Raw genomic sequence first — 16,346 nt, forward strand, 5'->3', positions numbered from 1 at the left:
CAAAGAGTAAACTCGGGGCAGGTCATGTAGGACCTTATAGGTTATGCAAAGACAGGCATTAAGCATCTGCCTTTAATTTAGGAGGGTTTCTTTGTTTACTTAGCAAACATTAAAAAATACTGAGTTTCAGCAGTATGATCTCTCCTCCTGATGGAAGAAAATGAGTACCCTGGTCGATGAGTAGATGAGAGTTTTAAGAACAAGCCTTAAGGTCCTGAATGAAAATGACATTTTTTTTGTCCTTTGACAAATACCAATCAATTTATGACCAGAGAAGTTCCTTGGAACACACCACCAAAAAGAGCATTCAGAAATTATTTTAAAAGACTGAAAATTAATGTGACAACCCAATTAATAAAGGTATGTGGAGGCATTTCATACAAGAGGAAAAATAGGAAAAATGACCTAACAATAGCAAGATTTTAATGCAAATTAAAGCCACAAATATTAGGTCACACCCACCAGTTCGGCAAAATTAAACATTTTTTTCTGTCAGGCATAGCAAGGGGAACTTGCACAGTGCTGGTCATGGGTAAAATTGGTATTCACATTGGATAACAAGTTGGAGATACTGAATAAAATTTAAAGCATAGGACTTCCCTTGTGCTCCAGTGGTTAAGAATCTATCCTTGCAATGCAGAGGACACAGGTTTGATTCTTGGTCCGGGAAACCCACATGCTGCAGGCAACTGAGCCTATGCACTGCAACTACTGAAGCCCTTATACCTAAAGCTAGAAGCCACTGCAATGAGAAGTCCATGTACCGCAACTAGAGAATAGCCCCCACTCACCCCAACTATAGAAAGCCCACATGCAGTAACGAAGACCCAACACAGCCAGAAAAATGTTAAAGATGTAGTGTGTCCCATGCCCCAGCAATGCAGGAATTGACTGTAGAGAAACTCTTGTTCATATGCATTCGAGATGGACATAAGAATAGTCATAAGCAGTAATGTCTAATAACCAAAAAATAAAAAAGTCAACTTGGATTGGATGATTTCTGGAACAGAAAAAGGACATTAATAGAAAAGCTAGTGAAATCTCAAAAACTGAAAACTGAAATTCAGTTAATAGTAGTGGATTAATGTTGATTTCATGTTTCTGACAAATGTACTCTGGTAACTTCAGAGCTGACATTAGAGAAATCTGGGTGAGGGGGTCTATGGAGGTGTATGTCTTTCCAACATTTTGTAAATCTAAAAATCTTTTCAAATTACTCCATAATCAAAAGTTTGGGAAAAAGAAAAAACGTTCTTCTGAATAACTTGTGGTGTAGTATAGTTATTCAATGGAATATTTTATAGCAGTGACAATCATTTTCAATTACTACAGTACAGATGTGCTTCCATTTACTTATAAAGTTTCAAAACATAGGCCAAAATACACAATATACAGTTTGCTGCTGCTGCTGCTAAGTTGCTTTCAGTCATGTCCGACTCTGTGCGACCCCATAGACGGCAGCCCACCAGGCTTCCCGTCCCTGGGATTCTCCTGGCAAGAACACTGGAGTGGGTTGCCATTTCCTTCTCCAATGCATGAAAGTGAAAAGTGACAGTGAAGTCGCTCAGTCGTGTGCGACTCTTAGTGACCCCACGGACTGCAGCCCACCAGGCTCCTCTGTCCATGGAATTGTCCAGGCAAGAGTACTGGAGTGGGGTGCCATACAAATAAAGTGAATTGGGCTTTTTAAAAGCAAAGGAAAGAGAAACACAAAATTTAACAAAGTAGTTACTCCTGAGGGGTGAGGGAGATGAATTGAGATGGAGAAGGGCCCATAAGGGAAGTGCAGAGGAAATGGATTTTTTTCCCTTATGGTGGGCCCACTCATTTTATTCTTTATAATATAGATATATTTGATTTTTAAACTATATTACAATGTTTAAACATTTGTAGCTCAACATTTTTTTTAGATTTGGGGGTGCAGCTGTGGAACCAAGATTTTGGGCTCTGGAACAATTCAAATAATTCCTTTTATTTCCTCTCAATCCTTGACAGTCTTTTGGGTGCTGTGCTTTGAAAGAGGTACCAAAAAAGGGCGAGAGATGGGTTAAGAAAGAAATAACGAGTTAATTCCAAAGGGAGATGAGAGCTGTGAAAGAATTGAACACGATGTGATGGAGAGGATCTGGATGCTTGAGAAGCTGGATTTTCAAAGCACAGTCCCCAGACCAGGAGCACCACCAGTTTGTTAGAAATGCAGAAGTCCAGGCCCTATCCCAGTCCTCTTAAGGCAGGTCTTGAATTTAATAGCAAAATTCCCATGGGATTCATGTACACCTTGAATTTTGAGAAGCACTGCCTTAGCATGATCCAGGAAGACTTCTAGGAAGAGGTGGCATTTGAATTGAGACCTCAAAGTTAAGAGTCAGATGGTCAAGGACAGGTCTAGAGCAAAACTTCCAGGCAAAGGGAGTGTCAGGTACAAAGGTCATGATACCAAGTAGAGGTCTGAGGAGCTCAAAAAGGACTAGAGGACTTCCCTGCCAGTCCAGTGGTTAAGACTCAGTGCTTCCACTGCAGAGGGCACTGGTTCCATCCCCAGTCTGGGGACTAAGATCCCATATGCTGCAAAACGCAGTCAAAAAAGAAGCTGTCAGAGAGGACTAGGCCACAGCAAGCAACGCAGGGGTACTGACGAGGTTAAAGAAGCAGATGAGGTCCACCCAGAGCCTGGTGGGCTGTGGGAAGAAGTTTGGGTATTATGTGAAATCATTAGAATCCACTGCAGTGTTATATGCAGGGAGAGACACAATCAGATGGACATTTACAAAAATGTCCCTCTGGGCCTGCAGTGGCTTCATATTGTGACAATTTAGCTAACCTGGAGCCACATTTTTCAGAATTCCCTTCCATATATGGTTCTGGGTTAGGCTTGGCTAGAAGAGAAATCCACAAAACATTGATTTGTTTAGCAATTTTAATCTAATATATAGTCCATATTCAGATTTCCCAATCCTCCAAATTCTCACCTTAACAATATTAATATGAATAATATTCCAAGTAACAGTTAGAGTTGTCCTAAGGCTTTGGAGAAGGCAATGGCAACCCACTCCAGTACTCTTGCCTGGAAAATCCCATGGATGGAGGAGCCTGGTAGGCTGCAGTCCATGGGGTTGTGAAGAATCGGACACGACTGAGTGACTTCACTTTCACTTTTCACTTGCATGTATTGGAGAAGGAAATAGCAACCCACTGCAGTGTTCTTGCCTGGAGAATCCCAGGGACGGGGGAGCCTGGTGGGCTGCCGTCTACAGGGTTGCACAGAGTTGGACACGGCTGAAGCGACTTAGCAGCAGCAGCAGCAAGTTTGTCCTAAGGGCTTCCCTGGTGGCTCGGATGATAAAGAATCTTCCTGCAATGCAGCAGACCCAGGTTCGATCCCTGGGTCAGGAAGATTCCCTGGAGAAGGGAATGGCTACCCACTCCAGTATTCTTGCCTGGAAAATTCCATAGACAGAGGAGCCTGGTGGGCTCCAGTCCATGAGTTGCAAAGAGTCAGACATAACTGAGTGACTAACGAGGTTGATCACACATAATTGCAAAGAATATACCTGTTAGGGGTGGCACACAGCGTCTTCCAGTAGTTTCTCCCCTTGGTGTGACCCAATTTTACACAACCAGTCCCAAACATGACGGTAAGTGCAGTATCTCATGCCTGGAGATTACGAATTAATTGACAAGCCCGTGATCCAGTCATTGTTCGGTTTTAAAACTTCCCTAGGTGATCACAGTATGCAGCCAAGTTTAGGAATCACTATTGTGACTGTAGGAAAACCTGCCCATCTCAGAAGTCAAATCCTGGGATTTCCCTGGTAGTCCAGTGGCTAAGACTCTGTGTTCCCAATGCAGGCGGCTCAGGTTCGATCACTGGTCAGGGAACTAGATCCCACATGCAGAATCTAAAAGTTCACATGCCACACTACAGATTCTGCATGCTGTAACTAAGACCCACGGCAGCCAAATATATTCAGTAAATATGTTTTTTAAAAAAGAAGTCAAGTCCTCACCATGTTCTTCCTTGGCCATTGATAGATAAAGCTGCCTCTATAGTCCTCTCCGAATCCCATGGACGGAGGAGCCTGGTAGGCTGCAGTCCATGGGGTCGCTAGAGTCGGACATGACTGAGCGACTTCACTTTCACTTTTCACTTTCATGCATTGGAGAAGGAAATGGCAACCCACTCCAGTGTTCTTGCCTGGAGAATCCCAGGGACGGGAAGCCTGGTGGGCTGCCATCTATGGGGTCGCACAGGGTCGGACACGACTAAAGCGATGCAGTAGCAGCAACAGTATAGTCCTCTCCACCTCCCACCACTGCCTGACTTGCATGAAGACCACCGACCTGATCCTTTCAACTGTTCTCAATAGTGCTTCTGATACTGGGATCAGAAATGTTAGCTGGTCACTGAACCTCTGGAAGGCATGAAGATGCTTCGGAAGCCTGGGCAGAAAAGGAGAGTCAAGGTGGGGAAGGGGTGCCTAGATTTACACTCAGAAAAGTGCAGGCATTTGAGGAGAAGTAGATCAGTGAGGTTGCTGAAAAAAGAGGAACCAGAGAAGTGGAAGGAAAACCATGAAAAATCAAGCCCCAGTGAAGTGAAGGGAAAAGACGCTTTCTGAGGACTGCCCTGGTGGTCCAGTGGCTAAGATTCCTTGCTCCCAATACAGGGGTAGAGGGCGGGTTTGATCCCCAGTCAGGGAACTAGATGCTGCAACTAAAGATCCCACATGTTGCAAGGAAGATGGAAGATTCCACGTGCCGAAACTAAGACCTGGCGCAGCCAAACAAATAAATATTAAAAAACCAAGATGCTCTCCAGAAGGTGTGAGAGGTCCACCCTGGCCACACGTCTCTCCTTCCTGCCTTCCTCACGTTCCTGTCCTCACATTCATCCCTTGAATTCACTTCCTTTGAGCATTCTTGAAGCCCTTGCCCCTCTCATCCTCTGAAGTACGCACCTGGCCAAACTCCAGCCATCTGCCTTCTCCAAGCCAGCTGAACGACGTAGCAGGAGGAAACTGCCCAGCCAGCCCGGCAGGGTTAACCTGAACCAGGGAAATCACAGACCTCAAGGGGGCGCAGGATGTTCTCTCTGTGTCTCTGGCGAGCTGGCTTTCTGTCCCATTGCAATTCGACCTGTTTCCTTTCAGGCCTCCCACCCACCCAGCCCTCTCATCCAGCTGGTGGCCACTTCCCTCACTTCCCTGTGCAGACTGAAGCTCTCATTTGGGAACCTCTTCATTGCCCAGTACCAGAGCACAAGCCTCTGCAACTTCCCATTCATTACCAGTCCCCCAACCCCTGGATTCCATCCTGTTCTTTTTTCTTTTTCACCTTCTTTTCTTCCTTCATCATTCCTCTTCTGTTACTTCTACTGCTCCTCCTTCTAATTCTTCTCCCGCTCCTTCTCCCCTCTTCCTGCACAATCTCGTCCCACACCAGCTGCTGCAATCCTTTCTAAAAGGAAAATGGGACCCCTCCACTCTTGGTGGGAAGAAGGGTCATAATATTGCGGACAGATTTAGCTACTACTGTCTTGCCTGAAGGTGTTTAGGGGGTGACTGTTAGCTCCCTCTGTAGTAAAGGCAACTTCTTTGCAGCCAGCAGTCTGAGAGGTGATGCTTTGAGACCTTGTGAGCATCCTGCTTCCCACCAGCCTTCCCCTAGGGATGTTGGTGTCTGATTCTGCCCTTCTCCTGGAAAAATGTTTCCCAGCAGTTGACCATGTCACAGATGACCACAGCCTGGACTCAAGTGGTCAGTATGCAGATGGTGAAAAATGACGACTCTGACTTTAATTGCAATAAAATCCCTCACTGTGTAACTAATGACTAAGTATGTGTCTCCTCTGCTCTTTCTGTGAGGATGGGGGCCGTGCTGATTTTGGTCACCGGGTCTTCAGTACCTAACAGGACCTTCTAGTAATAATGTAAAGGCACCAGGGCTTCCCTGGTGGCTCAGTGGTAAAGAATCCACCTGCCAAGCAGGAGACACGAGTTCTATCCCTGAGTCAGGAAGATTACCTGGAGAAGGAAATAGCAACCCACTCCAGTATTTTGGCCTGGCAAATTCCATGGACAGAGGAGCCTGGCAGGCTACTGTCCATGGGGTAGCAAACAGTTGGATACGACTTAAACATACTTTGATTTTTTTTTTTTCACCAGTGTACTAAGCCCTTCACATTCACTCCCCAGTTGAGCGAGGGTTTGCTGCTATGCCCACTGTACCCACGAGGAACCTGAGGGACAGAGAGGAGACCAACTTGCTCAAGACGCAGAGCCAGCAGGTGGCAGAGCTGGGGTATGAACCTGGAGGCCTCATTCCAGAGCCTGCTCTCTTCAATGTCATGTTCTCTGACTTCAGAAAGAAGCTGCAGTGCCACTATGGTGGAAAACAGTATGGAGGGTCCTCAAAAAACTAAAGCGAGAATTGCCATATGACCTCTCCTGGACATATATTTGGAGAAAGCCATAATTCAGAAAGTGCACCCTAAGACGTGTAAGCAATCGAAATGTCCACTGACAGATGAATGGATAAAGACGATGGGGTAAATATGCACAATGAGATAGTACTCGGCCATAGAAAAAGAATGAAATAATGCCATTTGCAGCACCGTGGGTGGATCTAGAGAGTATCATATAAAAAAGTGAAGTAAGTCAAACAAAGACGAATACCATATGATATCACTTTCATGTGGAATCTAAAATATGACGCAATGAACTTGTGAACCTATCTGTGAAACAGAAAAAGACTCATGGACATAGAGAAAGACTTGTGGTTGCCAAGGGGAGGGGAGTGGGAGAGGGAAGGCTTGGGAGTTTGGGGTTAGCAGATGCAAACTATCATATATAGGCTGGATAAACAACAAGGTCCTGCTGTATAGCACAGGGAACTCTATTCAATATCCTGAGATAACTCATAATGAAAAAACAGTATAAAAAGAATGTATAAATGACAGAACCATTTTGCTGTATAGCAGAAACTAACATTGTGAATCAACTTACTCTTTAGTAAAAAGAAGAAATCCTTTAAGACTGTAATGACATTCTCCTGAAAAAAAGAAGCTGCCGTTAAAATCTATTGAATGAGTTAAGACTGCGTGCGGGGAGCGGGGGCGGGGCAAAGGGTGGGCAGGAAGGAGGGTGGGGGATTTAGGAATGTGTTCCAGGTTATCTCAGCTCCCTCTACTTAAAATTCTTTAGGGGTGGATTTTTGTCTTGTTTTTTTTTTTTCTTTCAAACATGAGAAGTGTCCAGGCTTCACAAGATGGGTTTTCTGAGCACAAGCAGCGCCAGCCCAGCCTGGCAGATGGTTCCATGCTCTGTCTCGCCACATCCGTTTGGGACACAAGGCTCCAGGATTCCAAAGTGCAACTTTTTCAATGAAGGAAACAAAATCCAAGTGTGTCCTATGTCTGCAGCCACCCAGGCACCCATTTTTCCTAACAGGAAAATCCAGGCTCACAAATACCATCCCTTCCTTACCTAAGTCCTTGCAGTTTCTCCGAGTGGAGTCCAGAAAAGAAGAAATGACGTAAAAAAAAATAATTTGCCATCTTTGCACAGGTGACATGGGTGGCTTCTTCTCTCATTTCCACCAGTACTTCTCACTTCATTTCCCGAGATTCAACAAGATCACAGTCCCTCTGAAATTCACACCATTGTTCTTAACTTCAGTGATAAAAGTGGTTCTCAACTAATACATGGCCTCAGTTCCAAAGCTGTTCTTCTTTGGCCATGTCATTCTTTCCTTCTTAAAATGTTAACATCATATCCCTGGAAAAGGCATGTTTTGTTATTATTAGTAGCAAGCTGTGAGCTGGATTTGGAATAAGTTTCAAGAGGAAACTTGAAACTTATTTCAAGATAAGAGAGAATTTTGGATTTCCTTTGTCTTTCAATGAACACTAGAATATTCATCGAGGATGCCCACATGTTTATCCTAGCGTTCAGCCTCTCCTTTGTATCAGCTAGCTACAGCTGTGTAAGAAATCATCTTGAAATTTAGTAGCTTAAAAGAACAACTTTTTTTTTTTTCTTATTTGTTATCTGGGTCACCTGGACAGTTCTGCTAATCTGGGCCAGGCTCCACTGACCTTGGGTGGGCTCATTCATAAATCTGCCATCATCTTCTGGCAGGTTAACCAGAGGCTGGCTGGTTTCAAATGACTTCAGCTACGATGACTCACTTCTTCTTTACCTTTCCCTCACATCCCTCCAGCAAGCTAGCCTAGGCATGTTCTAACAGCAAGGACAGAGAAGAGAAATACTCAGAGCCTCTTAAGGCTTAATCTGCAATCTACTGATGAAAACAAGTTGTATGTTTCAGTTCAGGGGATAGGGAAAAAAACTCTGTCTCTTGATGGGAGGAGCTGCAAAAGCACACAGCAAAGGGCCTGGATACAGGAGGGATGAAGAAGGGCAGCCTCAAAGTAGAGAAGAGTTTGCTGTTGTTGTTCAGTCAGTCATATCTGACTGTTTGTGACCCCATGGACTGCAGCATGCCAGGCTTTCCCATCCTTCACTGTACTTTGCTCAAACTCATGTCCGTTGAGTCAGTGAGGCCATCCAATCATCTTATCCTCTGTCACCTTCTTCTCTTCCTGCCCTCAATCTTTCCCAGCATCATGGTCTTTTCCAATGAGTCAGTTCTATGCATCAAGTGGCCAAAGTATTGGAGTTTCAGCATCAGTCCTTCCAATGAATATTCAGGGTTGATTTCCTTGAGGATTGACTGGTTTGATCTCCTTGCTGTCTAAGGGACTCTCAAGAGTCTTCTCTAGCACCACAGTTCGAAAGCATCAATTCCTCAGTGCTCAGCCTTCTTTATGGTTCAACACTCACATCTCTTTGTGACCCGGGGATGGCAGCACACCAGGCTTCCCTGTCTTTCACTGTCTCCTGGAGTTTGCTCAAATTCATGTTCATTGGGTCGGTGATGCCACCTCAACATCTCCTCTCATCTCAGGATGCCATCTTATCCTCTGCCACCCACTTCTTTTGCCTTCAGTCTTTCCCAGCATCAAAGAAAAGCGGTCCCTTCCTGTTTCTGCTTCTTTTCCCATTGGTCAGTGAAAGTCTGATTCCCATTGTCCAGTTGCTTCATATGCCCCACGTTCCTGTTTTCTGATTTTAATCTTCACTTCTTTCTGTGGGTCCCTTTGATCTCTTTCAGGGCTGCTTTATCTCAAGTCCCCAACCCCACCTCCACCCATTATCACTGATGACGCCCCTCTTACTTTAGGATCGGGCTGATTCCTGCTTCCTTGCCTCTTGTTTATTTCTTCCATTTCCTGTGAGGAAGTGTTTCTTCTCCAGTAGTCCACCCCTCCCACTTTCTTAGCCCACCTCCCAGGCGGTCACCCTTCTGCCTCCCTGTGGGTCCGTCCTCCTGTCTCTAGAAGCTTCCACCCTGGGCCAGGTGTCACCATTATCTCTTGTCTTAGACTCACAACAACCATATGTATGGGGGCGGTGAGTGGTTGGGCTTCCCCCATGGCTCAGTGGTAAAGAATCCACCTGCAATGTAAGAATTACGGCAGATCCAGGTTCGATCCCCAGGTTGGGAAGATCCCCTGGAGGAGGGCATGGCAAATCACTGTAGTCTTCTTGCCTAGAGAATCCCACGGACAGAGGAGCTTGGTGGACTACCGTCCACGGGGTCACAAAGGGTCAGACACAACTAAAGAGACTTAGCAGGCAGCACGGTGAGCTGGGTATTAATCTTGGTTCTGCTGTGAACTAGCTGGGTGACCGAAGGGGACTGACTTTACCTTTCTGTGCCTCAGTTTCCTTCTGCTGTAGACTGAATGTTTATGTTCCCCCTTCGTCCCACAGATTTATATCTTGAAACCTAATCTCTGGTGTGATGTTATACGGAGACAGGGCCTTTGGGAAGTGATTAAGTCATGACAGTGGGGGTTCTCATGAATAAAATAAATTCCCTTAGAAAAGAGACCCCAGAGGGTCCCCTTACTCCTTCTGCCCTGTGGGCACGTGGCAGGAAGGTGGCTGTTTGTGAGCCAGGGAGCAGGACTTCACCAGCCACTGAGTCAGCCAGCACCTTGATCTTGGATTTCCCAGCCTCCAAAACTATAAGGAAAAAAAAAAAGTCTGTTGTTTATAAGCTACCTGGTCTATGGTCTTCTGTTACATCATCCTACACAGACTTAAGGCATGTCTTCTATGATACCTTGCTCACTTCTGACTTTCCTGGTGGTCCAGTGGTTAAAAAAACTCCTTGCTGCCACTGCAGGGGGCGCAGGTTTGATCCCTGATCTGGGAAATAAGATCCTGCACGCAGCGTGACCGGGAAAAAAAAAAAAAAAAAGACTCACTTCTATAGATTAGTGATAAAACTATCTGCTTACATGGGTGTTTGTTGTAAGAATCTGAAAAGCAACCTCATCTGAAGAGCTGCAGCACTTGGCGATGCTCTGGTCCTGGAAATTGACAGGGCTGAATGGCCATGACGGGATGGGGGTGGGGGACTGACTCCACCTGATGTGCTGGGTCTGTGCTTGGTACACCGCCGGTCCTCCCAGGGAGCCTAGGGCTTAGTTCCATTTTCCCCATGAGACAACTGAGGCTCAGACCGCCTCAGGGTCACAGTTGCCCAAGGTCAAGGTTACCGAATGACTGACAAAGATTTGAACTGAGATCCATCTGATGCCTGAATTTCTGTCTCTGACTGTGAGCACCAGCTTCTCCCTTGTCTCCCCGATTCCCTGCTGACCCCTCCATCTCTGCTCCCTAGTCAGCCAACGGGAGGCAAAGAAGGGGTAAGGCTGATCAAATGCCTTCCTTCCTAAGACTTTTCGGCGACATGACTCAGTCCATTGCACAATCCAGGATGGGACCCTGTACTGGGGGAAAACATGGCTATAAAGGACGTTATTGAAATGAGGCGAGAGATTTGAATTTGTGGATTAAACAATCGTACTGTTGTATCAGTGTTACATTTCCTGATGTTGATGACTGTCCTGGGGCTTTTGAAGAGAATGTCTTTGTTCTGTAGCTCCATGCTGAAGTATTTATAGGGACCAAGGGACAGGATGTTTGCCACTGACTCTCAAATACTCAGAAAAGAGATAAAACACATGTGGCCAAATATTATTGACTGACAAAGCTAGGAAAGAGGAGTTCTTTTTACTCTTCTTGCTTGTCTTCCGTTGTTTGATCTTATATCTGGTGAAAAACAAATCAGCAAAACAAACCATTCATCCCGCTCCCAGCAGATACCCAAGAGATAGGAAAATCTATGTCCATACAAACCCTTATACACCAAGGTTCAAAGCAGAATTATTCACAGCAGCCGAAAGCAGAAACAACCTAAATATCTGTCCACTGATGAATGGATAAACCAAAGGTCAAGTGAAAGTCGCTCAGTCATGTCCGACTCTTTGTGACCCCGTGGACTATACAGTCCATGGACTTCTCCACGCCAGAATACTGGAGTAAATAGTCTTTCCCTTCTCCAGCAGATCTTCCTGACCCAGGGATCAAACCCAGGTCCTCCCGCATTGCAGGTGGATTCTTTACCAGCTGAGCCAGCAGGGAAGCCCAAGAATACTGGAGTGGGTAGCCTATCCCTTCTCCAGCTGATCTTTCTGACCCAGAAATCAAACCCGGGTCTCCTGTATTACAGGTGGATTCTTTACTAGCTGAGCTACCAGGGAAGCCCTAAACCAAAGGTGGTATATGCCAATAGTGGAATTTTTTTTTTTATTGAAATAAAGTTGATTTACAATGTTGTGTTAGTTTCAGGTATACAGCAGGGATTTAGTTATATATGTGTGTGTGTGTGTGTGTGTATATATATATATATATATATAGGCTTCCCAAGTGGTGCTAGTGGTAAAGAACCTGCCTGCCAATGCAGGAGACATAAGAGACACAGATTCGACCCCTGGGTCAGGAAGATCCCCTGGAGGAGGGCGTGGCAACCCACTCTAGTACTCTTGCAGGGAGAATCACATGGACAGAGGAGCCTGGCGGGCTGCAGTCCATAGGGTTGCAAAGAATCGGACATGACTGAAGCGACTTAGCACTCATGCACATATATATATGTATGTATTCTTTCCATTATAGTTTATTATACGATATTTAATATAGTTCTCTGGGCCACACAGTAGGCCCTTGTTGTTTATCTATTTTATATACAGTAGTTTGTATCTGCTAATCCCAAACTCCTAATTTATCCCTCCCTATCTTTTCCCTTTGGGGAACGATGAGTTTGTGTTCTATGTCTGTGAGTCTGTTTTGTAAATAAGGTCCTTTGTATCATATACTTTACACTCCACATATAAGTGATGTCATATAACATTTGTCTCTGACTTACTCCACTTTGTATAATAATCTCTAGGTCCAACTATATTACTGCAAATGTCATTATTTAATTCTTTTTATAGCTAAGTATTATTCCACTATGGGTTTCCCAGGTGGCTCAGTAGTAAAGATTCCGCCTGCTGATGCAGGAGAGGCAGGAGACATGGGTTCAATTCCTGGATCAGGAACATCCTCTGGAGGAGGAAATGGCAACCCACTCCAGTATTCTTGCCTGGGAAATCCCATGGACGAAGAAGCCTGGCTAGCTATAGTCCATGAGGTTGCAGAGTCGGACACAACTGAGCGCCTTAGCGTGCACACTGGTTCATTGTATATATGTACCACATCTTCTTTATCTATTCATCTCTGGATGGACACTTAGGTTGCTTGTCAATAGTGATGCTATGAACATGGGGGTACATGTATCTTTTCAAATTAGAGTTTTTTCCAGATATAGGCCCAGGAGTGGGATTGCTGGATCATAAGGCAACTCTATTTTTAGTTTTTGTGGGTTGTTTTTTTAGTTTTTTGAAGAACCTCCATACTGTTCTCCATAGTGGCTGCACCAATTTACATTCTCACCAATAGTGTGTGTGTGAGGGGATTTCTCTTTCTCCACACCCTCTCCAGCATTTATTATTTGTAGACTTTTAATGATGGCCATTCTAACCGGTGTGAGGTGATACCTCAATGTAGGCTTGATTTGCATTTCTCTGATAATTTGTAGTGATGTTGAACATCTCTTCATGTGCTTGTTGGCCATCTGTATCTTCTTTGGAGAAATGCTATGTAGGTCTTCTGTCTATTTTTTGATAGGTTTGTTTTTTTGTTTTCAAGTTGTATGAGCCGTTTGTATATTTTGGAAATTAAGCCCTTGTCAGTTGCTTCATTTCTGAATATTTTCTCCCAATCCGTGTTGTTGTTTAGTTGCTAAGTCACGCCCAGCTCTTTTTCGACCCCAAGGACTGTAATACCTCAGCAGGCTCCTCTGTCCATAGGATTTTCCAGGCAAGAGTACTGAAGTAGGTTGCAGTTTCCTTCTCCACCCAATCCAGAGGTTGTCTTTTTATTTTGTTTACGGTTTCCTTTGTTGTGCAAAAGCTTGTAAGTTTGATTAGGTCCCATTTGTTTATTTTTGTTTTTATTTCTACTACCTTGGGAGACCCTACAGTGGAATATTATTCAGCCATAGTAAATAATGAAATTCTGATTCACGCTACAGCATAGGTGAACTTTGAAAACATTGTGCTCGGAATTCCCTAGTGGTCCAGTGGTTAGGACTCTGCACTCTGATTGCCAAGGTTCCAGGTTCAATCCCTGGTCAGGGAACTAAGTTCCCATAAGCCATGAGGCAGAGCTAAAAAATAAAAAGAAAACATTATGCAAAGTGAAAGAAGCCAGACACAGAGGCCATATATGGTAGGATTTCATTTATACGAGAGGTCCAGAATGGACAAATTGGTAGAGACAGAAAACAGATTAGTGGTTGCCTAGGGTTGGTGGGGAGGGTGGGGGAATGGAAGGGACTGCTAATGATACAGGGTTTCTTGTTGGAATGAGGGAATGTTCTGGAACTAGATAGTGGTGATGGTAGCACAAGCCTGTGAATGAATATACAATAAACCATGGAGTGGCTTCCCTGGTGGTCCAGTGGTTAAGAATCTGCCTTGCAAAGCAGGAGACATCGGTTCCATCCCTTGTCGGGGAAGATCCCGCATGCCTCAGGGCAGCAAAACCCTTGTGCCACAGCTACTGAGCCTGCACTCTGGAGCCCATGTGCTTCGACTACTGAAGCCCAGTGTCCTAGAGTCGGTGCTCCGAAAGTAAAGAAGCTACTGCAGTGATAAGCCTGAGCACTGCAACTAGAGAGTAACCCCTGCTTGCTGCAAGAGAAAAGCCCTTGAAGCAGCGAAGACCTGGTGCAGCCAAACACAAATAAATAATTAAGTTCTTATAAAAAAAAAAACAAAAAACACCTTGGAATGGATCCCTTTAAACAAGTGAGTTTTATGGTATGTGAATTGCATAGCAATTACAAGTAATAATGACAATGACAACAAAGCCATCAATGACTGTGCATGACCTTTGAGATCAAACTCGAAACCTCTAAGGTCTCCCAGTCTCTCAGCCTTACGCAGCTGAGCTTTCAAGATACCAGCAGCCTGACCAGCCTTCTTTCCCTGTCTCTGGCACTTCTGGGCCTTTGCACCTGTTGCTCCCCTCCACCCTTGTCTAACTCCATTTATCTTGCAAGTCTTAGCTTACAATGGGCTCCCTTCAGGAAGGTGTCCCTTAATATCCAGAGTGCAGGTCACCAGGTTCCCAAAGTAGCATTAGGGATGATTTACAGGTGATTTATTATAATGCATGTTGGGGAAAAAGTAACTGAACTTCATGAATTTTGTAGCTTGGTGTGAGCCTAAGGTAGCCCCAGGGAAACCCATCAAAGGAAGAAAAAAGACCTGATTGAAAGGAAAAATTTTTAAGAATTTATTTTGCTGAAGTAGAGTTGGTTCAGCAATACTAATTTCTACTGTACAGCAAAGTGATTCAGTGATACGTATATAGACATTCTTTTTGTAAGAGTTTTTAAAAATAATTTTATTTCCTAATTTTTGGCTGTGCTGGGTTATGGTTGCTGCCAGGGCTTTTCTCTCGTTATGGAGAGCAGGGGTACTCTCCAGTTGCAATGCGCAGGCTCCAGGGTGCGTGGGCTTCAGAAATTGTGGTTCCCTGGCTCTGGAACACAGGCTCAACAGTCGTGGCACATGGGCCCAGCTGCCTCGAGGTATGCGGGATCCAGATCAGGGATGAAACCCGTGTCTTCTGCATTGGCAGGTGGACTCTTCACACCCCCAGGGACGCTCCTAGACATTCTTTTTCAAGTTCTTTTTCACATTCATTTCCATTATGCTTTGTCGTAGGATATTGCACATACTTTCCCATGCTATACAGGAGAACCTTGTTTATAACAGAACCGATCTTTAAGATACAAACAACAGAGACGGTACTCTGCAAAAACTGTGAAATAGCCCCTCGGGAATAATCGAAGTGGGGAACCGCCTGGGGGCTGGGTTCACTCCACCTGGCCTCCCATAGCAGCCATCAGACTAATACTTGTCAGGCTGGGAAATGGTTTGTTTCACACCTGTCTCCCCCGCAGCGGTTTGAGTCCCATGAAGGCAGGGTGGGGCCTGTCTCCTCCCCACTCTATCCCAGCGTTACAGATGCAGGGCGGGGCTCAGAGTAGCTGCTCAGAGAGGGTGTGCTGAATGAATGCAGGCCAGGTAATTCTGGACTGTGGACTTTCACCCAAAGGCACTGAGGAGCCCTGGGAGGGTTTCCATCAGGGGAGTGTCAAGGTTGATCTGTGCTTTAGGAATTCCAGGCTCCTGGGACTTCCCTGGTGGTCCAGTGGCTAAGACTCCTAGCTCCCTAAGCAGGGACCTGGGTTTGATCCCTGGTTAGGGAACTAGATTCCCATGTGTCCCAACTAAGACCTGGTGCAGCCAAACAAATAAATATTAAAAAAAAAAAGAAAGAAATTCTAGGCTGCCTTTCTACTCTAGACTCACACTCCTCCCCATCCAACCTCTTCTATCAGACCCCTCTTTATCCTTCTCCTCCTCCAGGAAGCCTTCCTGAACTATAGGCTGTGTGGTGGAGTGCCTGCTCTTGGCTTCCCCCATACCAGCCCTGTCTACCCTGGGGGTGGGTCTGTATCCTTCAGAGACCTGTGAGATCTCCATGAGGTCCACCCTAGGCTCTCAGGAGCCTCCTTAGAGCAGGGACCTTGACTGGGTCTCACTCCACTGCCATCTCCCCAGATCTCCCTCCAGTCTTTCTCTCTACCAGTCCCTCCCTAACTGTTTTTGGACATTGCCATGTGTATTTTTTAATTTAATTTTTATTTTATATTGGGATGTAGCTGATTTACAATGTTGTGTTCATTTCAGGTGTACAGCAAAGTGGTTCAGTTCAGATCAGATCAGATCAGTCGCTCAGTCCTGTCCGACTCTT

General features: G+C 45.2%; 1 non-coding gene across 1 annotated transcript; it reads left to right on the top strand.

The window, feature by feature from the left end:
* The first annotated feature begins 13,582 nt into the window (after positions 1-13,582).
* On the top strand, positions 13,583-13,655 carry TRNAQ-CUG (transfer RNA glutamine (anticodon CUG)). The gene has a single exon. It is a non-coding gene; the product is annotated as a tRNA-Gln (tRNA).
* Positions 13,656-16,346: the final 2,691 nt, after the last annotated feature.

The sequence above is a fragment of the Bubalus kerabau genome, chromosome 17 (assembly GCF_029407905.1).
Source record: "Bubalus kerabau isolate K-KA32 ecotype Philippines breed swamp buffalo chromosome 17, PCC_UOA_SB_1v2, whole genome shotgun sequence".
Taxonomy (NCBI): Eukaryota; Metazoa; Chordata; class Mammalia; order Artiodactyla; family Bovidae; genus Bubalus; species Bubalus kerabau.